At 42.7% G+C, this 26707-nt stretch overlaps 1 protein-coding gene and 1 non-coding gene across 2 annotated transcripts in view; one reads left to right on the forward strand and one right to left on the reverse strand.

The window, feature by feature from the left end:
- The window catches only part of LOC124613967 (clustered mitochondria protein homolog), a 362940-nt gene that overhangs the window by 172579 nt on the left and 163654 nt on the right, over positions 1–26707 (reverse strand). The window lies entirely within an intron of this gene.
- Positions 22152–22226, forward strand: Trnai-uau. Its single transcript has one exon. It is a non-coding gene; the product is annotated as a tRNA-Ile (tRNA).

A 26707-nucleotide genomic window follows, 5' to 3' on the forward strand; every position in this document is an offset into this window, starting at 1 on the left:
CGCCAAAGATAATGTGACATTTGTCTGTACATGACTGAGGGACGCGCCAGCGACTTTAAAACAATCTGAAGCAAGGCACGTCCTCTTACGAATTACAGATGAGTGCATGTAATTTTAGTCTATCAGAACTGTCAGTTTCAATTGATTCTTCCCAGTGTGGCATTCCTATAGACCGACATGACTTGTTGAATACTGTCCAGTGAAAAGTAACACCGCTTCTACGAAAACTGGGTAATATCTGACTTTTGGAATTAAGGCTGAAACATCAGAGTTTATCGTGCCGTCGAAGACAATGTCGTTATGGACGATTGTTTTTGGAACTAGGCTTACCTATGTTCCTGTATACAGAAAATAAACGTACAGGGAACAGTGTATGTACCACATACTGTACATAAAAACTGCATATTCTGAACTATGAAGAAACAAATTAATATACATATGTCAAATTCGTTTGAGGCGGTCTAATCTTGACGAAATGACTAATCGTAAAACTACGTGTTTCACACAATATTCCTTTACTACCCAACTACCTATCCTTTTTTGTTTTTTGAAGCAACTACAGTTTCAGTACTTCAGTGCTACGGTTAGTTCGTGTACACTTTATTAAGAAACCAATCCGGCATTTTTCCGAAGGTAATATTGCCCTGGGTTCCTCTAGCTGCGTGCCACGGTACTGTACCGCGCGGATTTCATTATGAATAAGAATTGCAGTTAACAGTTTGACTAACCATCGCATATTAGCTTCATAGTATCGAGTTTTGTGATGCTGTGAAATATGTTTAAAAAGATTGATTCTATAAAATCGTCTGCACGTGAACGAAGGTATATTTAGGAGGAGGATCTGAGGTTGGTATTCCGCCAACACATTTCCAATATGTCGCTGAACATGTTGCGTGTCATATGTAAGTAGGTACCGCCAAAAATGTGACTAAACTGATACCAGCCGCGGAATAAAAAAATTCAATAGCATATTTTCTTGTATTTTAGTATATTTTTCCTTAAACGTAATCTGTGATTTCAGACATTTATTACAATGTGCAAATCGCAATGTATTTAACTGCAATGCATTACGTACACGTAAAACAACAACATATGGGCCGTTTTTTCTTTCGTTCTTTCTCGGCAGAAAATTTCCACACTTTATTGTCTTCATTCGCATCACGAAATAGGAAGTTTGTGTGTCTGCGCCCTATATTTTCTTTGTACTTTTGTGTGATGTTCCGTATACTGCACGCGATTCAGCTACGAGTTTGTTCAACGACTAGTGGACACGGAGGTCGTTAGAGGTGGATTAAACGCACTTAGCAACAGCCTTACCCTACAGCAATGGTCGGTAAACTTTTTTGTTCAAGAGCCAACTCCAACTATGACCGAGCGAGGTGGGGCAGTGATTAGCACACTGGACTCTCATTCGGGAGGACGACGGTTCAATCCCGCGTCCGGCCATCCTGATTTAGGTTTTCCGTGATTTCCCTAAATCGCTCCAGGCAAATGCCGGGATATTTCCTTTGAAAGGATACGGCCGACTTCCTTCTCCGTCCTTCCCTAATCCGATGAGACCGATGACATCGCTGTTTGGTCTCTTACCGCAAACAACCCAACCCTCAAACTGTGTGACGACATCTCGGACTGCATATGTACCGATATTATTATAACTGGTAACTTGTATAAACTGGCTTGTTACGAGGCCGCAGTAGACTACCCTGTGGCTATAGTAAGGGCGCGGAAAGTCGGCCCCATTCGGAACACATCGTGTCAACTGTTCTCTGTTCCAGACTGCTGCCACCCTCAGAAACCTCACAGTTGTGACACTAATTGCTGACGAACTGTTCCTGTCTTGTGTGAGAAGGTAATTAATTGATTGATAACAGTAACTGATCTCCTATTTAAATGCATTATGCAACATACGACACCATCGCACACATGCACTAAATGTTTTGAATATCGCCTTTCTTCTGTTCATGGCGTGGTATTATAACAGCCTTAGTTTAATTTCGTGTTCCTTACAAACATGTAACGTACTTGAAGATGACCATCTCTATAATGCGCATTCACGATTCCATGTTATTTCCGCTTGAGTTTTAAACCGTAGCTGCTGATTGGTTGTAAGGCGCACACGGCTATGAGTTATAAGCATTGGAAGATAAATAATAAAGCATCATCCTCTCACGTTCTCTAGTCTTGCAGTGGCCGCTCTGCTTAGCCCCCTGCCCCAGAGATAAACGGCCGACTTTATATAGTTCACGGCCGAACACTAACGTCAATTAAAATTCATCGCATCTTAAATATTACTGTCTCTGTAAGCATTTTTATTTGTTAGAGGTTGTGAGCAGGAGAACTACACTCTTAAGAATCTCTTACGGTTAGCTGACCAGTTTGGATTCGGCTGTTGGTAGATTCACAGTGTTATATAATACACACGAGAACCGCGGGCCCCACGAATATAGGATTCGGGCTGTATACGACCCGCGGGCCGTAGTTTGTAGACCACTGCCGTGCAGGAACAACATTGAAGGCAAGTTATGTCGGCGTACCATGAAGCACGCCATACTACGTTTCTACAAGAACGCGTGACAAAATACATCGTTAGTGGGAAGAATTGTTCGTTGGAGGGACGGCGAGGGAGGGGGAGGGGGGGGGGGTGATATTTTCAGCATTCTAAGCCGTATCAGCAACAGCTTAAAACCTTCAGACCTCTCAAAAATTCGTTACCATATATCGAACCAGACCATTCCTCTTTAACTACTGAGCATCCATTAACAGAGACAACGAAGACCTATGGACTTAGCAAATCTGAACAAAAGGAAAGGAGTTGTCTTCAGCCTCGTTAAAGGATCCATCTAGGCACCCAACTGAACTGTTTTTAGCTTAAAACAGGAAACCAAGATACGAATTCTCGTCGTGCAACAGGCGAATTGAGAGAAGGTATAGATTTAGACAGTAACATTAGGAAAGAAAGAGTATACAGTCGGAGTTGGTCTAATGTCATCAACGCTCGATGAATAAGTTTGCTGATATGACAGGATGCAGGTGATGACTAACAAGACGTTCTATATAAGGGACAACCTCAAAAAATTCCGGTTTAGTCGTCAAGCAGTGGCTGAAGAGAAGTCGAGTGGAACCGCAATCAGAGGCACTTTTCTCGTCGGTCAGAGTCCGCGCCATAGCCGATTACGCATCGAGGTTAGCGAGATAAGCGTAGCGCGCGCGAGGACGTTGTTTCCAATACACACTTCGCATTGCTGCCCACTTCCACGGTTTTCCCACCTCAAACTGGATACCGGGGCTTTCGTATCACTAGTTTCCCTTTTGGGGTAGGAATATCTTATCTACTTAAAGAGCAACGTGTTCAAGATGTTGGATTACAAATCAGCTACGATCTTGCTCGACTATCGCTAAATGAGCGTATTAACCTCATTCGAAAACTAAAGTTTCTTCAATACACTAACTACAATGTTAGATAATATAAGGAAGCGAGGTGCACCACGGAAAACAATTCTCAAAGAAATTACAGAGAGCACGTTTCAAGAGGTGTCGACAACCATTTCACTTAGAAATTATCTCGTCTAGTAATAATAACAATTATAATGTTATTTCTGAAGTAAATATGCCTTTCTCGCAACACACAGTAATCATACAGAGATGAATGAAGGATCGTTAGAAAGGTTTTTCAAACGGCTTCTGACAATGCATACCAATCTTGCGCTTAATCTCACTATTTGCGGAAAATTTTAAAATACAAGAGGCTTGTGACTATCATGGGCAAAAGGGCATCAATGACGTTCCGCTTCATACCTGTAACTTATAACGAGGAAGAGACTTCCTATTCATAAAACAAATACCACTGTTTTAAAGTACTTATAAATTGGATAATTTGTCGTAGATAATAACCGCGAACACTACGGTAGTCCATTATCTCCGCCCGTCGTACAATTTGACTTTCTTAAACGGATATATTTTCCGAAACCAAAACATCTGTACAAGGATGTATTATGAATTCATTATTATTTCACGTCGTTCGGTCCATTTTTAAAGATATTCTGTCTTCATTCCCACAACTAACCTTACCCTGACGATTACGCTTATTCCAAATACTGTCATTATTTGAAACTATGAAAGTGCGAAAGTTTCGCATGGGTCGTCTGGTACTAATTATTTCAGATGCTGTATTAAATGAACTTATATCGCTCTCTTTCCGTAAAAGTGATGGTAAAGACGAAAATAATACCTATTAATGTATCCTCCGCCACAAGCTACCTTGCGGAGAGCAGACGTGAAAAACTGAGCTTGACAAGTTTCAACTGCTGATGTCTAGTAAGGACGAATCTTTGTAGCAGAGGACTAACAATGAAAATCCCCAGTGAAGGGATCGACTTTTTGAAATCATGTATATGATTATGCAGGTGTAGACCCTACGTATCACACACTGCAGCCATTCACCCTGGTGGGCCCCCATTTGCGAATAATTGACAAAAAAAACGGAATTTTTCATGACGTTAAGTTGCATTAAAAATGTTGTGTTAGTCCGGCTGGATGTGTGATGTAATGGGTACGGTAAGTGCTGTGTTCGTATCTCATCAGGTGCATTGGATTCTTTATTTTTAAATCTTTATCGAAATACCATTGATCATTTTTATTCAATTAATTGAGTTAAATGTATTTTTTTTTATTTCTCTTCCTTTCTCACACCATTTTAATCATAACTGCTTCATTTGCTCTCGTTTTTCTTCCTATCATTGTTTCTCCGCTTGCAAATTTTTTTTCATTTCTTTTTAATCAATTTTATGTATTAATTTCGATCTTAGATCTTATCATCCTATTTTTTCGTCCAGGTTACTGCATTCATACTATCTACGCCTCATTTCACTTAAATGTTGTTTTACTTATAAATCCTCCTTTCGTTTAAATCTTTATCTGCGTTATTCTGTCCATAGCGCAAAACATATTTAAGATATGTTTTAAATGTTTGTACGACGAAAACCGTCCAAAAGGCTTGCACATCTTGTAACGAAAAATACATTTTTCACGACACTGCACGGTGAAAGTTACGTAATGGAGCGCCCCCCCCCCCCCCCTCCACCGCCCCCGCTGCCTTTTTACACATGGTGTAGACGTAAACATTAGGCTTCGCCACCCAATTTGTTACCGCATTCAGATTTTCTGCTTTCACATTCGTTGGTTTCGCTAGCTCACAACCAAATTTTCACTTTCAAAAACTAGCCCTCGGACAGAGCTACAGAGAAACATGTCACATCCAATATTTCGGGGAAGAGGGGGGTCCAAATAAGTAACGTTAGCCCCATTGCACAGTCAATATAAATAGATTACTTTGTCTTTTGTTTTTTAACTAACAGATCGCCATCTTCAGATAACTGAATAATACAATAGATAAACGTAATTAAATTTACATTCACAAAAGTTACGAGTGGAAAAGAATGGTACCCTATGAAGAAAAAATGAAGTAAATGAAGTTGACATGGCGATTAAAATCGTGTTAAACAGAATAGAAAAAAAAAATTCAATTAAACCAGTAAACTGGATAAAAATAATGATGGGAGCCATTTTGGTGAAGATTTAAAAGAAATTGATGCACCTGACAAGATTCGATCCCAAGACCTGCTACATATGAAGTCTTTACCTCACCCACTACACCACACAAACAATCTGATTAATACAACTTTTTTAACGATACTGACTGTCACGCAAAATTCCGAACTTTTTTCGTCAGTTATTCGCAAACGAGGGACCCAGCAGGATGAATGTCTGCAATGTGTGATACCTGAGATCTTAACCTACATCACTGTATATTTGGTTTCAGAACGTCGATCCCACCGCTTGGGGACCTCTGCTTATAAGAAGTAACAACCTACTCTGACAGCACCAAGTGAGCTGCTAGACTGAACGTCGTCATGCAACGGCAAACAACACTACTGCATGAACCCACGCCCTAAGACAGAGCCGAAAGGATATGAAACAATGTTTAGTGACCAGGAAATGCCAACCAATCTACGGTGTTACAATTGCTTTCCGCCGCAGGAACTGATTCCGTTTGCTCTGCGTACCGCCACCGCATTGAAGGGACCTCGCTCACAGAGTCACTGTATATCTGTCGGAAACAAATACTATACCACTGGCTGTGCTACAAGATTAGCACGAACGCTCGGTGTCCGACCATATAAACTTATTCACTTCTTGTGCGCCTGTGTATTTTTCCTCTATTTACTATCCTCTTTTAAGTGCAATTGCCTCTATTTGGACCACACGATGTGAGAAAGGTTAGAAATTAACATTCGTCGGCGCCGATGGTATTAGCAGGACAGCCCCAACATATGGACAAGCTGGAGGAAACCTGTCGTCGTCGTAAGAACGATCTAGACAAGTGCCAGAAGTGTCTTACTGGAACCGCTGGAACAGAACTGTGTGGCTCTGTCATCTCATGAGGCATTCGCCTGCCGGTTCGCTCCCTCATCCACAGACTGAGGCGTTACTGGAAGCAGGTTGTAACGCCGGAAATGCATATCCTCCTATTTCCATCTATTGTACTATTATTTTTTTCCTTGTTTTGTTACCTCAAGATATGACATTTCTGTCTCTTTATATATTGTAATTGCTTTACTGTTTGGATATATATATATTTATGCATTTATGTCGATGTATAATTGGTTTGTTTCGTAAATAGTATTTGTATTTTTACGCTGGGTCTTGCCTAGGGAAAACTGCTATCGAACGATTACATCGATGGGTCATGTGAAGAATCAAAGTGTGTAGGATCTTTGGTAGTGTTAACTCTGCCGCGTGGAGCGCGGGCGGAGCGGTGGGAGTCGGAGTCTGGCGGGAGTAGCGAGTGGAGCAGGTGTTGTGTGACGCTCCCGCGAGTTGCCGCGCTTTCGGGGTTTGGCAGCATGTAATTGCGCTCGACTCGCGATGATAGTGTCTGACATGGTGTCGCGGACGGGAAGCATTAGCTGGCGCACATCAAGAGCCCGTTTCGCCTGGTGACCGTGTCGAGAAGAAGGCGCGCCAACATCCAGCTTCTGCAACAGCGACGGCCGACAATGAGTGACTGTCGCCACCTCCTCGATCGACGGCTTCAAACCTTCAATCAACCAACAAGGAAGACTAAAAGCACGTAAAGTTTCAGAACTGTATGGCAGACCTCAGCTTTTCAAATTGTTCCATTTGCCTCGCAAAATTACAGCAACTTAGCATGAACCTTTGTTGCTCATTGTCCCAATTGCATTGCCAAGCAGGGTCCCTTCCTTTTCCGAAATGAACCCGAGTGTCGTTGAAATTCAAACGCCAGCATTAAAATAATATAATTAGATTTCACTGCTTTAATTTCAAAGTTCAGTAGCTGGCTACAATATTTAGGTTACACGAGCACAAATTTAGAGTGCGAGTTTTGTTAGCATATTTTAGCTTACCTGTGACTGCAGCTCAGCTTGGTACGTACTAAATTTTACTATTGTTAATTGTTCAGAATCATTTAATTCAAGTTCAAAGTTAATTCTCTTATTTCTAAATTGCGTAGATTCAAGTAGCTTTTGAAATGATTGTTGAGGTAGTCCAAGACTAACCGTATTTTACTGGATTTCGATGTGCTTCAGAAAGAAAGCTCACTATTAACTTCAGTCACTAAATTAACTTTCGATTTTCCGGTTTTATTAATTCTTTTGCTAAATTAAGTCAGAGTGTAGCGAAATTTATTACTTCTGACAAACTTTCAGTTTTCACACTACACATGTCAACCTTCAGTTGCCACGCTTCTAGTGTTAATTATATGTGTAATAACCTTTCTTTTTCAGTTACTATAGTAATTGTCCTTAGGACTGGCGACCGTGATTTCCCCCAAATCTCAAATACCTAATTACCGCTAGTTAATTGTTAACGTAACGGCTGCACATTTTACCTTCTTTATTAACTTTACCCCTTTTCAAAATTAATTTCCACCAGTTTCATTAGCACTTTTCCTTTCATTTAGATGTAACCCTTTCCTCCCTCTTTACCGACAGGTTAACTTCGGTGACGATTGCTTTTCCAAAACTCCCATTAGGTACACGCGGTTTCATTTTTCACTGTCATTAACGCCGGTAAGTGAGGGGGAGGTTACAAGGTTTGGAAATTTGAGGCGCTTTGTGTCTTCTAAGCAGACTAATTCTCACGGTCAACATCCCTCTCTCCAACTATTGCTAACGAGGCTGAGCCAACACTATTCCTGTACTCCCAGCAATATGAACAACAATCATCGTAATAAAAAGAACTGCACCCAAAAGAACCTGACCGGTCCACAGCAAACTGGGTAGGTATGTCGTACACCATCAGCTACGCCGATGATTACTTTTCAGGTCTGCTGTGCACTAAGGGAGCTTGAGCTGGCCATGACGACGTGCTCATCGGTTGATACAACAGCCCCCTACGACAGCGGGTTGCATCAGTCTCTGAACGTGCACCATGTCCAGGCAACACGTCCGACAGGAGTTTCCCCAGCTAGGTGAGTTCGAGAGAACCGTATCATAGAGCTGAAGAAGGCTGGGTGGTCCTACCGCATTGCGCGCCAAACCGTTCGTGTGGACACCACCATTCCCAGCTGGTGGTGGCTAAGGATACAGGAAGGATCTGGGCGTCTGACGCGTACAACGAGGAGGGAGAACCGGCAGATTGCCTGCCAAATGCGAGCGGATCCAACGGCAACGATAGGGGCCATTCAGCGGGCTGTCCTGCCTTCTGTGCAACATACCGTTAAGTGCTAGTACCATTGGCAAGCGACTGTTGGCCGTTAGGACGCCTACCAATCACACCACCGTAGCATCGCGCGGGTCCTAAAGACTGGCAGCAGATCAAGTTTCGGACGAGTCTCGCTGCTGCCTTGGAGGCGAAAACGACCGAGTCCGTGCCTGGAGAGACAGTGGAGAGCGCCACGAAGAGTGTTTTTGTCGTCTCCCATTATTCAGCCAGCCAACCTCGTGTAATGGTTTCGTGTAATGGTTTGCTGTGTAATATTGTATGGTGCTTGGTCACCGATAGTGTTCCAATGGGATCTGTGACAGCTTCACTGAAGAATGGATGAGGACCTGCAGCCAGCAGCTCTGTTGTCCAGAACGCCCACGCCCATGCTCTTTTTCAACGGGACATCTCTCGTCCTCGTACCGCTGCCACTTTCGAACGCGTCGTGCGGCTGTTGATACTCTGGCATGGTTAGCCGCATCGTCCGATCTCTTCCAGATTGAGAAAGAGTCCCATGGAGCGTGTCATCAGGACTTCACCTCCACCCACGAAAATGCAGAACTGCGCGCCCAGGTGCAAACGGCATAGGGTTTTCACAGGACTACATCTGAAACTTGTAGAATAACATGCTGCGACGTCTGGACGCTTATATTCACAATCATATGAGCCCGACGCAACACTAACATGTAAGTTCTGGCGCCGTTTAGCGCAATACACGCTGGTCCTTCATAGCTGAAAGTGTAATCCTTTCATGTGGTGTGATACCACCGACCTGCCTGCCAAAAATGATCGCACTCTGCCTTGTCCCTCTGGGTGCAGCTCTTTTTATGAAGTTCAGTGTTAACTTGATGCGACGAGTGCTGTGTGGATCTTTCAGGTGGCAGTGGGAAGCAATGGTCGCTAAAGCCATACAAACTAACTTAGACTAACCATAGAAATCTAAATACCGACGACGGAGCAGGAAGTTCAGTTTTGTTATTTGGCATACGAGTCGAAAGCCGTAACTACTGCGCAACATCGCTCTGTGGACTAGGTCAGATGCGGGGTACAGTAATAATCGAATGAGCCGTTTCTGGTCTGAGTGGGACGCCTACTACTCTTCACTTAAAACTTCTTGTGATTACGATTGTCGCATGTATGCGACTACAGAATCAGCATGCCGAGTTATTACTGGGTACTCGAATCTCTGAAGGAAGCTCTCACTTTCCTGAGAATACTTTAGATTTACAGCAGTTCATCAAGTCTCTTCCACTGAAGTGTACTGTGATTTTCTTTGAAGAAATTATCTCGGTTGTAGCTATGTTTGCGGGCAAAGTGGCCCGTTACCTGTTTACATAACATTGCTCAACGCTCAGATCAGTAGAGTGTTGTCTTGTCCTGTTCATAGTGGTGTTGCTCACGGGCAGTTACGTACTATTTCAAGCGGCGCTTCTGACTTCAGATTTCGCGATCAAGGTTTAATGCTTTATCTGTTACTTCAATCGTAACTGTTCCATGAAAGTCTTTTTAACAGGCTAAACTTTTGCCTGTTGAGTTCAACCATTTCATGGGCGATAAGTGTTAGAGGAGACTACCGCATCTTTTGAACTCAAGGGGGAAGAACTCCGTATAAACGCTCACTGTTTTCTAGGACCGAATTGGACTTTGTTGTCTAAAAGGCAGAAAGTATCGTAATAATATAGAGAAGTTTATTACCTCCGACAGCTATAGGATTTAAAGAAACGGGCACCAAGTTTGTTTGAGTTAACACCATGAAAAAATAATACATGTAGTAAAACATTACACAATTAAGAACTATGACATAATTCTGTAATTTGTCTGTATGAACAATGTTGTTAGTGAAATACACACTTTACCGCGATTACAGCAAAGAAGAACACCGCCAATGAATATATCCACATATAAACTTAAGTTGTCCTCGTATGCCAACACCACTCGTGAAAATGTGAGTTTCCGCATTAATTGCTTGGGTTTATCTGTCTATCTACAGTATATGCTATTTAACTTTACGCCCAAGAATTACGTGACCATTTTGGATGATCAAGTCCATCCAATGGTACAATGTTTGTTCCCCAATGGTGATGCAGCATTTCAAGACGATATGGCCACTGTTCATACAACTCGCATCGCCCAAGACTGGTTTTGTGAGCACGTGGATGTATTGAAAATTCAGCATTATCGAACCTTTGAGCCCTACTTTGGGGAGAAGGGTGTATGATCACCTTTGCACCTCCATCATCGTCATTTGAAGTTTCCACTATTTTGCATGACAAATGGTGTAACAATCTTTTGAAAACCATACAGGGCCTGTATTTATCCATTTCGAGACGACTGGAAGCTGTTTCGAATGCAAACGGATTTCCAACGCCGTATTAGTCAATGTGTTGTGTTCATGGCGTTTCCATTTTTTTGTCCACCCCCTAAACAGGCGCTATCGTCGAGCCGCTGCTGTCATTTACAGTTTTCCTTAGTCGAAGGACGTTTGAAACTTGTCAGCTGAACATCCACGAAGAAACTATTGTCTTCGACTTAGCTCGACATTGTTCCCATTCCACTTCTTTCATTTTTCAAATGTGCAGGCAATACACCCCCCCCCCCCCCCGCCCTCCCCCTTTTCAACCCCGGGATGAACAAAGTAGCATGGTTATAATGCTCAGTGCCAGTGGATGTTGGATGAGTTCCAGGCGAAAGCGAAATCAAATACCAGAATAAAGCGATGTTTACTGTACTCAGTGTGTTGCTAACTAGTTTGAAAAGGCAATAAATTAAACGTAACACTGAAACGTCCATATCGTTTCCATCTGAATAAAAAAAAAACTCGGTAAAGTCCGTTTCCAATGTGATATCTACTTTATCTTTTAACGTACGTAAGATAATTCTAACGTCGTGTAACCAACTTTAATTTGTTCGTCGCGTCGGTCTTTCATTATCTACTAGAATCCAGAAAATTTACTTCCTTAGTCCTTGTACCTCCCATATGGCTAGGCCACGCCTACTTCTAATTCATTTTGATTAGTCGTAATTCCGTCTCTCACTCCAGTCTGTTCCCAATATTCGATTAGAATATAAGAAGGAACAAAACAGATGCAGATAAATAAAGACGCGTGAATGGACAAGTCTGGATGTAATCTTGTATGAATCGCGTACATTTCATGGTTAAGTCGTATCATGAACGGTTGTAGTGAGGAATGTCTACAATATACTAAGACTATTTGTAAACTTAGTTGCATCTTCTGTTAAAATTTCTGAATAATTCCAAGTAGTTCATCATTCATTCACTAGCATCAGCTCTCATCATTGAAGCATAAACTGCACTCCCACACTGCTATTCAAATATCTCTCCTAGTCATTCGCATATATTACATAATGGGAACGCATCATACTCAAGACTGAAGGACACTGATAGGTTCGACGTTAACAGTAATCGCACTCTCATTCTTTCCCAGCCGCCTGCGAGGTCGGCAAACCATCTTCGCGGGAGCAAATACAGCAGATACACAGTTACAAGTAAGCGAAATTTTATCCTATTCGCATGTTCTACCAATGTTCTCGTTTAAAATATAGTGGTTGCTTATGTTAAGCAAAAGCCTGCTGAAGATCAGATGGATTGACCGAACAAGGAACGAAGGCGGCCTACAATGAATCTACGTGGAAAAAAAAAATGGTTAATTATATTGAAGCGCCAAAGAGACTGGTATAGGCATGTGTATTCCAATACAGAGATATGTAAACAGACAACATGGCTCTGCGGTCGGCAACGCCTACATAACAAGACAAATTTCCGGTGCAGTAGTTAGATCGATTACTGCTGCAACAATAACAAGTTATCAAGATTTAAGTGAGTTTGAACGTGGTGTGATAGTCTGCGCACTAGCGATCGGACTCAGCACCTCAGAGGCGGCGATGGAGTGGGGATTTTCCCGTATGACCATTTCACGAACGTACCGTGAACATCAGAAATGCGGTAAAACATCACATCTCCGAAATCGCTGAGGCCGGAAAAAGGTCCTGCAAGAACGGGGCCAACGACGACTGAAGAGTGTTATTCAACGTGGCAAAAGTGCAGCCCTTCCCCAAATTGTTGCAGATTTCAAAGCTGGGCCATCAGCAAGTGCCAGCATGCGAACCATTCAATGAAACATCATTGATATGGACTTTCGGAGCCGAAGGCCCACTCGTGTACTCTTGATGACTGCACGGCACAAAGTTTTACGCCTCGCCAAGGCCCGTCAACAGCGACACTAAACTGCTGATGTCTGGAAACATGTTGCCTCGTCGGACGAGTCTCGTTTCAGATTTTATCTATCGGATGGACATGTGTGGGTATGGAGACAACCTCATGAATCCAATGGACCCTCTATGTCAGCAGGGGACTGTTCAAGCTGGTGGAGGCTCTGTAATGGCGTGGCGTGTGTGCAGTTGGAGTGATATGGGACCCCTGATACGTCTAGATACGATTGACAGGTGACAGGTACGTAAGCATCCTGTCTGATCACGTACATCCATTCATGTCCATTGTGCATTCCGACGAAGTTGGGCAATTTCAACACGACAATGCGACACCCGACATGTCCAGAACTGCTGCAGGTACACTTTACTGAGTTTAAACACTTACACTGGCCACCAACCTCCCTGACATGAACATTATGGAGCATATCTGATATGCCTCGCGACGTGTTGTTCAGAAGAGATCTCCACCCCCTCTTACTCTTACGGATGTATGGACAGCCCTATAGGATTCATGGTGTCAGTTCCCTACAGCACCAATTCAGACATTAACGGAGTCCATGTCACGTCGTGTCGCGGCACTTCTGCGTGCTCTCGGGGCCCCTACACTATATTAAGCAGTTGTATCGGAGTCTTTGGCTCTTCAGAGTGTGTGTGTGTGTGGGGGGGGGGGGGGGGGAGGGGGGGGGTAGAGAGAGAGAGAGAGAGAGAGAGAGAGAGAGAGAGAGAGAGAGAGAGAGAGAGAGAGAGAGATTGTTACCAAACATCTCTGAAAGTACTCAACTGATTTAGTTCAAGAGTTCTGGGGCGACTTACTACGAAGTTCTACATTCAGATGAAACAATGAAGAAAAACTGTTTAACAAACTAAATATCACGGTAAACTGACCATAATTCCTATCCCGACAAATTACAGCGGCTTTGCCCGCCTTGGAGCTCGTGCTATCAGATGTCACTAGATCGCGGAAGGAGCGAAAGTTCGACAATGATAAACATCACTGCAAACTCTTATTGATCGATTAGATGCGTTGCTATATATGACATGCCCTAGGAGATATTTTAGTCTGTGTTTGACAGTTATTTCTATTACTACAGTCCCCAAGGCACAGGATCAATCACTTTGTGTGGCAGATATTAAACACCCAGGGCAACGAGAGGCACTGCAGCTCGTTAACATTAAAGCTGTAACAAACGAAGCTGATTGATTGAGTATGAAGGAGCGAGGGTGGGAGGAGATGGGAGGACACGATAGAAGTGGAAGGAAAATGGGAAGCTGCTGCAGTATAATGACCTGATTCTAAAAACGAAACAACACGTGAAGGAGACAGGAATAAACCTGAAGTTCAGAGGCCCGCAATGTTCAGACGTTATCATAGCCGAACCATGTGAACGAGTGTGGACGTTACGGTTTCACAAGGGCTGGGCGCAGTCTAGAGACCGGGGTGCGAACCTGGACCGCGGCTGCTGGCGCGGCGCCAGACAGGCACGTGAGCCGCGGCGTCACGTGAGCGCCGCCAAGGCTATTCCTGTGCCCAGCCGCAGCTGATCGCGCCGCCCTCTGACTCACTCTGCTTTGTCCACACACCTCCAACTCGAAATCGCAATACCGCGTTTTCGAACTTGAGCGATCCACTCGCGGGACGAGTTAGCCACCGCTGACGTGGAGCTGTACGAATTTTGTGACGTCACTCCTTGCTATTTCACGATGAGGAGTCATTTCGTTACGCAAAACTCTACTTACGTTCCGCTATATTTCGGCAACGTGTCACATACAGCAGAACCAATAAGGAACAAGACCAATCTCTACGTCCCAAGCAGAACCCAGGAGACGTTGGACTGTGTTTTTTGCTTGCAGTTGAAGCCTGTATTTGGTGATTTTGTTGTTGTTACAACTTACCGCATGTGAATATGTTGTTGTTGTTGTTGTCTTTAGTCCATAGACTGGTTTGATGCAGCTCTCCATGCTACTCTATCCTGCGCAAGCTTCCTCATCTCCCAGTACCTACTGCAATCTACATCCTTCTGTATCTGCTTAGTGTATTCATCTCTTGGCCTCCCTCTACGACTTTTACCCTCCACGCTGCTCTCCAGTACTAAATTGGTGATCCTTTGATGCCTCAGAACAAGTCCTACCAACCGATCCCTTCTTCTGGCCAAGTTGTGCCACAAACTCCTCTTCTCGTCAATTCTGTTCAATACCTCCTCATTAGTTATGTGACCTACCCATGTCATCTTCAGCATTCTTCCGTAGCACCACATTTCGAAAGCTTCTATTCTCTTCTTGTCCAAACTATTTATCGTCCATGTTTCACTTCCATACAAGGCTACACTCCATACAAATACTTTCAGAAACGACTTCCTGACACTTAAATCTATACTCGATGTTAACAAATTTCTCTTCTTCAGAAACGCTTTCCTTGCCATTGTCAGTCTACATTTTATATCCTCTCTACTTCGACCATCATCAGTTATTTTGCTCCCCAAATAGCAGAACTCCTATACTACTTTAAGTGTCTCATTTCCTAATCTAATTCCCTCAGCATCACCCGACTTAATTTGACTACATTCCATTATCCTCGTTTTGCTTTTGTTGTGAATATATGCTGTGCGTAAGCACCAGCACATTGAGCTTCTTCGGATTTATTTATTATCGTGTTGTAACTCGCGTATTATGAAAGAACGCCGTTTTATGACAGCGGTACACTAAATATCCAAAATCGCGTCGTTCTTGACTGGATTTGTTACAATTAAATGCTATTTATAACATATCATTGATCGAAGCCTTCAGAAGATCGTAACATAAAATACGCGAGCAGGGTGTGGGGGAGGGGGGGAAGGAGCCCAATCGCTAACTTCTGCGACGGATATTCCGACCACGGGGCTTACGATACGGCAAAGTAGGTTTGAGTTATCAAACAAGTTTCTCCCCGCTAGGACAAAAACCCATTTTTGAAAACTTTTGTTCGTTCTCTGTTAGGTACAGTAAGCAAAGTTGGACAGAGGGTAAAGTCAGACAGAAGCGTTACTGTTTCGCAGATTCGGTAGCGCCCAAAGCTGACAGCTCTTCCTCCCATCGTCATAAGGCTCACTGCATTTGTTTCGTTTGCCCCTACAGTAGATTAATACGCAAAATTACGTTAACAATTCTTTTAAGGTACAAAGGAATTAATGACATTAGCTGCCAGGGGGCACTAATTTAAATCAATGGGGAAAGTTGGAAATTTGTTCGGGACCAAGCCTGAACCCGGGCCTCCTGCTTACTAGGCAGATCCGTTGACCACTTCCACACAGTGGTCATCGCAACTGCATGGACTATCCTAGCATGTCATCTGTCGGACTCAAATTATCAACTTACGGCGTCTGTTCTTTCGGACATGTCCCAAATAACTATTTTTTAAATTATATTGTAAATATCTGCAACCATTCTCCGTTAACTGCTACTTCGGTGCTGCTTGTTTTATAGACAAGAATAATTGTTACTCGCCTGTTTTAACTGAATTTTCATTTTTATTTAACCTATCTTGTTTCTCTCACCTGCTTCGTGTCTTCAGTGGTCTACAGGGTAACTTAAATACATTATTATTCGCGTAACTACAAATATTCTCTTTTGAGTTACATGTGGTGCTATGAACCACTGCGTATCTCTAAACAAAAGCCGGCTAGAGTGGCCGAGCGGTTCTAGGGGCTACAGTGTGGAACCGCGCGACCGCTATGGCCGCGGGTTCGAATCCTGCCTCGGGAATGGATGTGTGTAATGTCCTTAGGTTAGTCAGGTTTAAGTAGTTATAAGTTCTATGGGACTGATGACCTCATATGTTAAGTCCCATAGTGCTCAGACCCATTTGAACCATTTCTTAACAAAATATTTGTAGTTAGGCAATCAGTTATTACATTTGTTTTCTTGTAGAATACTAAAAATGCTGGAAACAGATGAAACATGTACGGATAAAAACAATAGAAAGCCAGTTGCAGGAGACGAGTAATACTTATACATCTAAGTATTACTCAAGCCATTGTACAGTACACAGCGGAGGATACATCGTACCAATATTACCGATTTTTTGTCGTATTCTATCCTTTTGTGGAGAGAGGGGTAAAATGACTGCCTACATGCCTCTTTACACCGCCCGATCTCTCTATTATTCCCACGAACCCTAAGCGAGTTTCCGATGTGACAGCAGAATGACAATCCATTTTAAGGTTTCTCTTTCTGTCAGTGCTATCTTCTAATTTTTCCTTCGTTACGACATTCTGCATACTCGAGAATGAATCCTACCATTTCTTTCCCGTTTTGTTTATTTTACACTATATATTGAGTCAATCTCGTCAGCAATCTTCATTTCAAAAGTTATTTTCCTTCGTTACATCTCAGGTGCCTGTCATTTAAGACGTCTACTGCGACCACGTGCGACTCGGTATCCCAGTTGTAAAATGCCACACTTTGTACAAAGAACTCGGGTTCGATTCCCGGTCAATCCCACGACTTCAATCTGTCACATGTCACTTCTTTCGCCTCTCGCAATTTCTGTTGACGGGAAAAATGCCGAGTTACACCGTGGTTCGGAATCCACATTTAACTGTAGTTTCCCCATTAACTGGTTGGGTAAGTCAATTCAAAGAAAAGAACGGCATACCACCTCCAACAAGACCATGCCTAGTGAAGCGCTGTGGTGTTCAAAATAATCTTCGATTTGAGGACAGCTTTACAGCTAAGGCTTTGTTTCTAAGGACCTCTACTCAACGGACATTCAAAAGCAATCTTCATTTTCTCTTTTCCTGCTACCTTTATTTAAGTTTCATAAGCGTACGAGACCGACGCATGATTTCTTCATAGAAACACCGATAAATGTGTTGCTTACGAGTGTTTCAGTTAGCTATTTGATAACTAACGGAAAAGAATAGAACGTTGCTTCCCTTCAAGATTGCGATGTATTAAAAATTCACAACAGATATCTGTGTTGGACACCTTGTCTGAAACAGTCCTTTGGTTCAGTCGTTTTACCACCACCTTGTCCCTGAAACAATGGTCAATTATGGGTCGTGTAGCAAAAAAGCTTAGGCAGCGGTAAGATTGTGGTACCCCCGCTTTGAGAAAGAGCGGGTAAATTTGTTATGGAATTTCGCGGCTCATTCTCGTTCGTCACAACATTGCGATAACTGCTCATGCTAGACAACCCAGATTATTCGCTGATCCCTGTTTAAGCCAGTCCAGCATATGTTTCTGATAACCTTACTCATGGGAGAAAAACACGTACGAAAGTAAAAATATTTCAAAATGCGCTTTTTTGTGTTTTGCTGAGTTATGGCCTGTCAGTGTTCCAACTATACCAACAATCTCATTAGAGAGTGTTCTTTGTTTTCTTTGTCTTATCTCGTGGTTATTTCTTAACAGTAGAAACGAGATGACGTTAGCTTCAACCGTCTCCTGAATGACTACTGGATACTTACTTAATATTAAGAAAATCTTAACTCTACAGCACGTTTAAGGAAACATGAAAAGTCTATTGCTTATATTATGCACAGTGACTGCACTGCCCTGATATAATCCGTAATAAAATCGGATGCATCCAAAGCGCAGGAAAGTTTATGAGCTCGGCTTTTGTTTTTATTGATCTATATTTGTCATTATTTTGAATAGTGTGATGCTACCTTTTCAGCCCTACAATTTCTCCCTTTTACCGGTTATTCCAGTGCGAGGTTTCTGATTCCTCCTTGTCTTATACATACGGAAGGAAAGAACCATTTTTGAGCTAATTTATTTTTGTAGTATTTCACTGTTTTTTCAATGTTATGTTGAAAATGAAAATATATCTATCCATCATCACCCTCATCAACCTTCACCTGACATGTACTAAATCTAATCAATTAGTGAACAAAACGACGGCAACTAAACATCGTTAGAAGTTTTCCAAAAGAGAGGTTTATCGAAACTATAGAATTCTCTGCTGAGATATTAAGCCCCAAACTATCAGCACTCCACTATAATATGACAACTGGCGCATCGAGTTTTTATTTCAACGTAGAAGCCAACTGGCTTAAGCATAACACGTCACATTCCCCAACGCGTTTTGGATAGATTTTTAATACGGAGCATCAGTTAAACTCCATATTTACGTAGTGCACAATTATAAAGATGAATACTGCCAATTACTTTAGCAACCACGAAATCAAAATGGCGTGTTCTTGGTTTGCTTCTTTAGGCCGATCACGGCACAGAACACACGTCACCCAAACATGTTTCTAGAGTGCAATATTTTTACTATTTTGTCTAGTAAGTCAGTAGTGATAGCCTGATCTGTACTTAAGTTCGATGTTTGGCTGGTAACAGTAAACTGCGCAGGCGCCATGTGGAGTTACGTGTCCGTAAAGCTTAAGTGCCGAAAAAAAAAAAAAAAAAAAAAAAAAAAAAAAAAAAAAAAAAAAAAAAAATTAATTTCAGTTGATGCACAGGATTAAAGACATCTGCAAATCGCATAGCTTTTGCCACCATTTGTTGTACATAATGGTCGGGAAGTTTGAAGTCGCGAGCTAGAGCTGTTACCAGCTAACATCACATCTAGGTATCAGTTCTTTATGAGGGAAATATATGGTCATTTAAAGGTTATATGCGTATCTCAGCTTGAAGAAAAAAAATGTCAAGATCAATCTGAATATTAAATAACCATCGTTTACCAATTCAAACACTCGCTGTCTTTAAATGTACGGCATTTATAGACGGGAAAGGAGAAAATACCGAATTCAGCAAGATTTTGTATAAACAGCTAGATTGGATTTATGTATGCAAAACCCGCCGATTCCGTGCTGTTTGTCGCGTTACCATTTACTGCAAATTTTCTACTCCCTATTTACACAACCCCTACAAACATCTACTCTTGCAATTTTAGTATAACCTTATGCTACTTCCTTTGCTTAGTTTTCCAGTGGCCCTCCAAGCAAATTTTAATTTTCTTTTGTACGAGTAAATTAAAAACCTTCTAATTTCTTCTTCTGTGATTTCGTCACCATCCACGTTTCACTTCCAGTTTTTGCTGCGCTAGAGACAATTTTCAGTAACTTCTTCCTCAAGACTAAAATTTCATACCTCTAGTAGTATGTGGGACTTCGATGAGATGGAAGCTCTTGTGCCTAACCCTGCTTCTTCAAGGTGTTTACTGTCCTAGGACAAACGTAATACTTGTCTCAGAAGATGTTCATTTATGTCATGTAAAGCCCCTGTAAATCAACGCATATGTGAGTAATTGTGAATGTGATTTCTGTATTATCTTGGCAAAGACGAAGGCGCCCATCTGAATCTTATCATTTTTCACAGAACTACAATCTCAGGAGTTTTAATACTGGAGTGCGGAACTTGACTGAGACACAAGAGTATTGTAGAACCCGAAATTAGCGGAGCTATTGCTGGTTTTTCCTAATAATATGTTTGTCGTCGTTTACTCTCTTCTTGTATTAATGTCATGTTTTTGTTCAGGCGACAGCTGCGCTTCTTTTGTACAACTCTTCCCTGCTGCTCTTATATGCAATAACGACGCTTACGCTACAAGCATGTCATCATTTACAAGCAGGTTAAAACTGCATCCAACCGAGAACAAAATGGTGTTTATGGAATTTTAATGACTGTTTGTGGTGTTAAACAATAACTAATATCGACAGCGAAGCTGTCCTTTGTACCAAGTACAACAGAGGAGGAATTTCCTTGCGTTACAAAACTGTGGAAAATGGCTCCACTGGAAATAAATAGCTGTAGTTGACACTTTCGCAGCAGGGCCACACGTCGCCGTGTAATGCATGCTGTTCTTGTACAAGTATTCATTTAGCTGTCTCCCAATATTTTTACAATATTGCGGAGATCTCTTAGAGAGAATGCAAATGACAATTTATACATACTGAGTTCGGTTCGACATGACTGTCATGTGGCAGCTCCAAACACACGAACGCCAGATAGAATCAACGCAATGACAACAGAGGGACATGCAGGCTGAAGCCGGTGTATTCACACACGTACCTGAAAGAGAGAAAAAAACATACTGCACTTGTGTAATGCACACATTACAAAATACATGTAGTTGCTTTATAACTAAAATTTCGTCCAGGGCACTGGCGCCTTTGCCCACTAAGTTTCCCGCCCACCTCTGATGACGCTCATAAAACGAAATTGGTCATGTATCACCTTCACCACTACCTGAGACATTACACAACTCAGTAAGCAATCAAAAACCGATACTATCGCCATCAAACCCGGAATTCAGTTGTAAAATTCTCTTAATGGGATCTGAACGTCTGAGATAAGCACCGTTTCTCGGCAGACTATGCTACACTAAATAGGCTGCCTGTATCACTCGACAGTTCTCTGACGACATCCTCCACAGACTCTGGCAGGTGAGCTATTTTTAGTGTATGCACTTTGCACTGCGATCTGTTCCCCTTGAGGATTTTCATTTCACTTTCTTAACAATTTCTTCGAAATACTAGTTCAACAGCGGTGATAAAATGCTGAAAGCTTGAATTACATACTTTCTAATATGCATCCGTTTTTCTCGCTTTTTCGTATTATAACTATTACTAATTTTTTGTGGATATTGTCGATTACGCATCTGTCTATATTTTATCCCCACTCTTCAGAAGCTATCACATATCTTATTCCAACTTGTACTGTCAAACGCTTCGCTTGTGTCTACAAATACTACGAAGGTTGCGATGAGCAACGTCACAACTGCTTCCATGGTCCTTTTAAGTCGACTTATCCGAAAGAACAGACACCATATCCACATAAAATTGTTCAAATGGTTCTGAGCACTATGGGCCTTAACATCTCAGGTCATCAGTCCCCTAGAGCTTAGAACTACTTAAACCTAACTAACCTAAGGATATCACACACATCCATGCCCGAGGCAGGATTCGAACCTGCGACCGTAGCGGTCGCGCGGTTCCAGACTGAAGCGCCTAGAACCGCTCGGCCACCAGAGGCCGGCCCACATCCACATAAGTATATAGTTCTGGCAATACCGGCCATGACCTTCCTCTTCTGTGCGGATGCACACACATTACCCGAACTCTTACGGGACTTGGTAAGAATGTGTTCCACGAGGAATAAGTACGTTACGTAGGGACACTACGAATGTAGTGTGTGGACATATAAGGTGAGAATGTGGGTCTCACGGAAGGCGTGAGCGAGATAGTCCCTGCAGTCGCACTATCCTCTGTGCCCTCGGTGGCTCAGATGGATAGAGCGTCTGCCATATAAGCAGGAGATTCCGGGTTCGAGTCCCGGTCGGAGCACACATTTTCACCTGTCCCCGTTTATATATATCAACGCCCGTCAGCAGCTGAAGGTATTAATATATAATTCTAATAACGATCAGTACGTGGGAGCATGTGGGAAACTTATTAAGCCCTTAATACAGCTGCTTTACTGGCTGCTTGTAAGATATTAATTTACGTAGATTACAAATTAATAATAGGATCGATATATATGCGGCTCGAGGTGCCGCCCCACAATGTCAATAATAGCTCTTGACCAATACGTTTGACAATCACTGATTTGAAGCATAGTTCGATCAGCTAAAGAAGGAAGGAGTAGTAAGACTAAACATTCCTTCGACAGTGATGTCATTAGAGACGAAAAGCCCAAGCAGAGGATTGTGGGAGAAGGACGGGGGTGCAGAAGGGGAGGAAATAGGAAAGGAAACTGACCGAGACCTTTCAAAAGATTTAGGGAAATAAAGCGAAAGCTGAGTCTAAATGATCAAACGTGTGTTTAAACAACAGTCTTTCCGAATTAAGTAATCTACGACGGCAGATTCGTTGCTAAACTGGTCAACAATAGTTTCCACGTGGATCAATGGCCCTAGTAGTCTCAAAAACACACAAGGCTACTCCCATCGCTTTGTGTTCTTCCAGCATTTTCCTTCCTTGACGGTTTTGGCTGTGGGGTCTCGCTGTCCATTTATTTACGTGGACGATAAGCGGAACAACCGAAGTTTTCATGAGGGCAACTCTCAAGGTACCCGTAGCTGTCAAGAGATCTTTACCAGTCTCAAAAACCGCTGTAATGTCTGCACTCCCTATGACCACAAAGATGAAAATCATCTTTTGCTGGTCTTATAAATGGTTTTCTTTTCCCCTGACAGCAGTTGCCGAAACGCAGGCCCACAGCCTTTCGGTCTCTTTCATATCTAATACGCCAGAGGCTATCGTACGGCATAACCATGTGTGTGACATACTCAGGTATCTGGCCACCGGCAACCTTCCAGATACGTGCGCGATGCGGTGCTCACATCGACTGCCTCCGGCGCCGCAGCTGCAGTATCGATCCCTGCGTGATCGACGCCGCCGCCACCGTCACGCGAGGCCCGCGATGAATTCCAGCCGCCATCTGGCCGATCGCCGGCAATTCCGCACCGTCAGGACATCGTTTCTCCTATCCACTCCGTCAGAAACGGATGTGGGAACAGACAGCTGCGAAACGCTCGGAGCGCCTCTTAACCTGGAATATTCGCACGGGGATAGTTCAAACAGAAGTCCGCTTTATTATATGACGCTCGGCGACTAGAAATTTTATTCATCCAAATGACATCATCAGTGGCTGTATAAAGACTGAACCTGAAACCTATCGAAAAGATTGAAGAGGTTCCTCAGGGAGTATTTTCGTGTAACTGTCTAGCCTCTTCGGTGGCTCGATACAGAGCAACAATGTAAATTGTCAGTTATGTTTGTTACACCAATGGTCTGCTTCTTCACAACAGCTTAAAATCTTGTTATAAGCAATCAATCACCAAAACGTACAACACAAAAAAGCGTATTGCAACAAAGCTCAGATGTAGAAGTACTGAGATGTGTCGTCGCTGTAAGAGTAGCATAGCATCGCAACGTGTGCCACACTAAATCCATATATGAGGTGCACATCGGTCATGTCTTCGTCACTAAACCTATCCAAAAATCTGTATATCGCTCTTAAGACACAACTAACCTGCCAAAGAAACAAACCTCCGACAGATCCGCGCAGTACGGAATGAAAACTGGAGTGTGAGGAGCGAAGTTGGTAGTTTTTGTTAACAGGAAGCGCCGTGAGTGAATGGACCAAGTTCGTCTTCGGACAATATACACAACGCAAGCAGTCGATACCTTCACTGTGGTGCAGGTATTTTCATTGCGATAGACACAATGATAAATGGGGGAAGAAATTAAACGATATGCAATTACTTTGGACCCTAGAAGGAGCCACCGAAGATCACGTGTACCTCGTACCAAAATGCTCAGAAAATATGCCGTAAGAAAGTAAGAAATCATGTCAGTGGAATATGGGTTCACCACGTCTGCCCATGTGGTCTCGTAACCAACAATGAAATAATTTGCCCAGCGCGAAATAGCGATGAGACAAGAGTTACACGAACAATGATGACACTGATTTTAAGCAATGACTATGTGTGTGCCTTTACATTTGTACTGCACACGCCATTCTGCAGCACGAACCTGGCCGTACAGCTTAATAGATATTGAGTACGGGATGTAAGCCAAGCTTTAACAGCGCCCACGTACTTTCAACTGTAAAACCAGTACTAGAGATAAATATTTGACTATAGATTTAGGTGGCTTTCTCTTCTTGATGAAACTACAGCTGGTTCGCAACCCCAAATGCGAAATGATATTCTCAACCATTTAAACAGAATTTCGACAGTTTACAGCTGGCTTTCACAGCACACAGAGCTACCAAAAGTGATCGCTGCCGGATCATGAGACTGAGACACTAACTCCTCCCAGGTTGCGCAGGCACTGCTCTACTGCAATTTCCGCGTGCCGCCGTGTACAGAGTGTACCTAATTAAGTCGACACTGGGACGACCATCGCCGGCACAAGACTGCCGGCACCACGTGCTGATGACAGGTGTTACCGTTAACCACCATAGATTCACCAGATTGTAATAGCGCGTAGTCGAGCAACACGTCAAGAACAGCGACATGTTTATGTGAAGCACGTATTTGAGGTGGCAGTTCCTAAGAGGTCACCTACACAGTGAAAATATTTCACGACCCTAGCGCGGCATCTCCCCCGTTACTGCAGCAGAACTGCAAGCCGCCCTTAGGCAGGTGGTACCGAACTGCAGGTGCTTAGGGCCACGGGCTTCCAAGAAGAAATCGCAAGTGTAGCGGCAGCAGGCCAGGCCGTTATCGAACGGTAGTACGTGTTGTCATGCTCTTTATTTTTCTGGGTTACTATGAAAGTCCTGGTGTGGGGGAGAGAGTTCCGATTTACCCCCTTAAGGTAAATTGGACTGCAGATATTACCAATGCCGCATTCGCCGTAATTAATATGCGCCATACCAGTATTCAGAAGTCATATCAACAGCAACAACTTCAGTCTTTTTATTTCCAATATTAGGAAAATCCTAGGATCGTTAAGTGTAGTACAAGTCTATTTCCGTAAAAACGATCTCACTGCCCGTTGACATACACCAAGTAATTCCAGTGCTTGCTAAAAAAAAAAAAAAAAAAAAAAATTGCCACCTTCGGTTGCAACTTTGCAAGTTGTCCTTATAAACCTCTACCCTTTGTCTTAGTTACAATTAATTTGACAAACATGATCATTCCGTTTAACTCCATTTAAGTAGGCTTCTTAAATTTATGAACGGCATGAATCGTTTAAGAAATACACCATTCATATACTGATTTTATTAACAATGTAATACGATTTTAGGCTCAATTTTTGAGGCACATACGCTCCGTCAGTTACAAAGCAAGATACGAGATGAGAAAAAGGAAACAGACAACTCTTTACAGAACCAGGTTTTAATTGGGATCTCTGGTAATACGTGGAGAACTGTTTGTCGTGATGAAAAGCAAAGATGTTCAACGATGTCGAAAAGAGAAGAAACGAACGAAGATCAGGGTTTAACTTCACGTCGACGACAACTTCATGGAGACGGAGCATAATGTCCGACTGCGTACTGATGGTACTGGAAATCGCCAATATCCTTTACAAAATGACCTGGCATTTGCCTTAACCGATTTACGGAAACAACGGAAAACGTTTATCAGGACGGCTGGATAAGAATTTGAATGACCAGCACCTTAATATGGCGCGTTCTCGTTGGGTGAATAGTGAAGAGGGCGTGCCAATGGCGATCCAATAGAGTAACTACCTTAGCTAACAAATTTCTTCACGCTTTGTAAGGCGAACAGCGATTACAAGATGAAAGTTCTTTAACTTCAGAGTGGCAGGAGCCCCAGTAACAGAACAGAGCCACATGCTTTACAGTGTGATCTGCAGCGTTTCCTGCACTAGACCCCCACCCCACCCCGCTAATAATAAAATTACGTAACTCACTCATATACGCTGCTTGTAGAACACCAATAATTACCAACAAACTGACACAGACACTTAAGTATGGAAACGTGGTGCAAACCTTATATGTCAAAAACACATTTAATTGCAATGTCTTTCGCCTAATAGTCTGTCGATATTGGGCTCAAATTCTCATAAAATCCTTGCTATTTCAGGAGAAGCAATTTTGGTAATCTCGTACTGTGATTACCAGACACCATGAAAAACGAAATTAGGATATTTGTACAGGAAAGTTACGACTTGTCTAATGCAAGTACACCGTTTCGAACCACGTCTCAGGCCGTGCCGGTAACAACAAAATTATTCCGCGGGAGATGCGGTGGAGATGATTCGCAGTACCTAAAATCGATATACTGGTTCCTTAACCTTTACTTTGTGCCATATTATCCCGCAATGAAATTACGTCCCGCCATCTACCC

Source organism: Schistocerca americana, chromosome 1 (genome assembly GCF_021461395.2).
Source record: "Schistocerca americana isolate TAMUIC-IGC-003095 chromosome 1, iqSchAmer2.1, whole genome shotgun sequence".
NCBI classification, from domain to species: domain Eukaryota; kingdom Metazoa; phylum Arthropoda; class Insecta; order Orthoptera; family Acrididae; genus Schistocerca; species Schistocerca americana.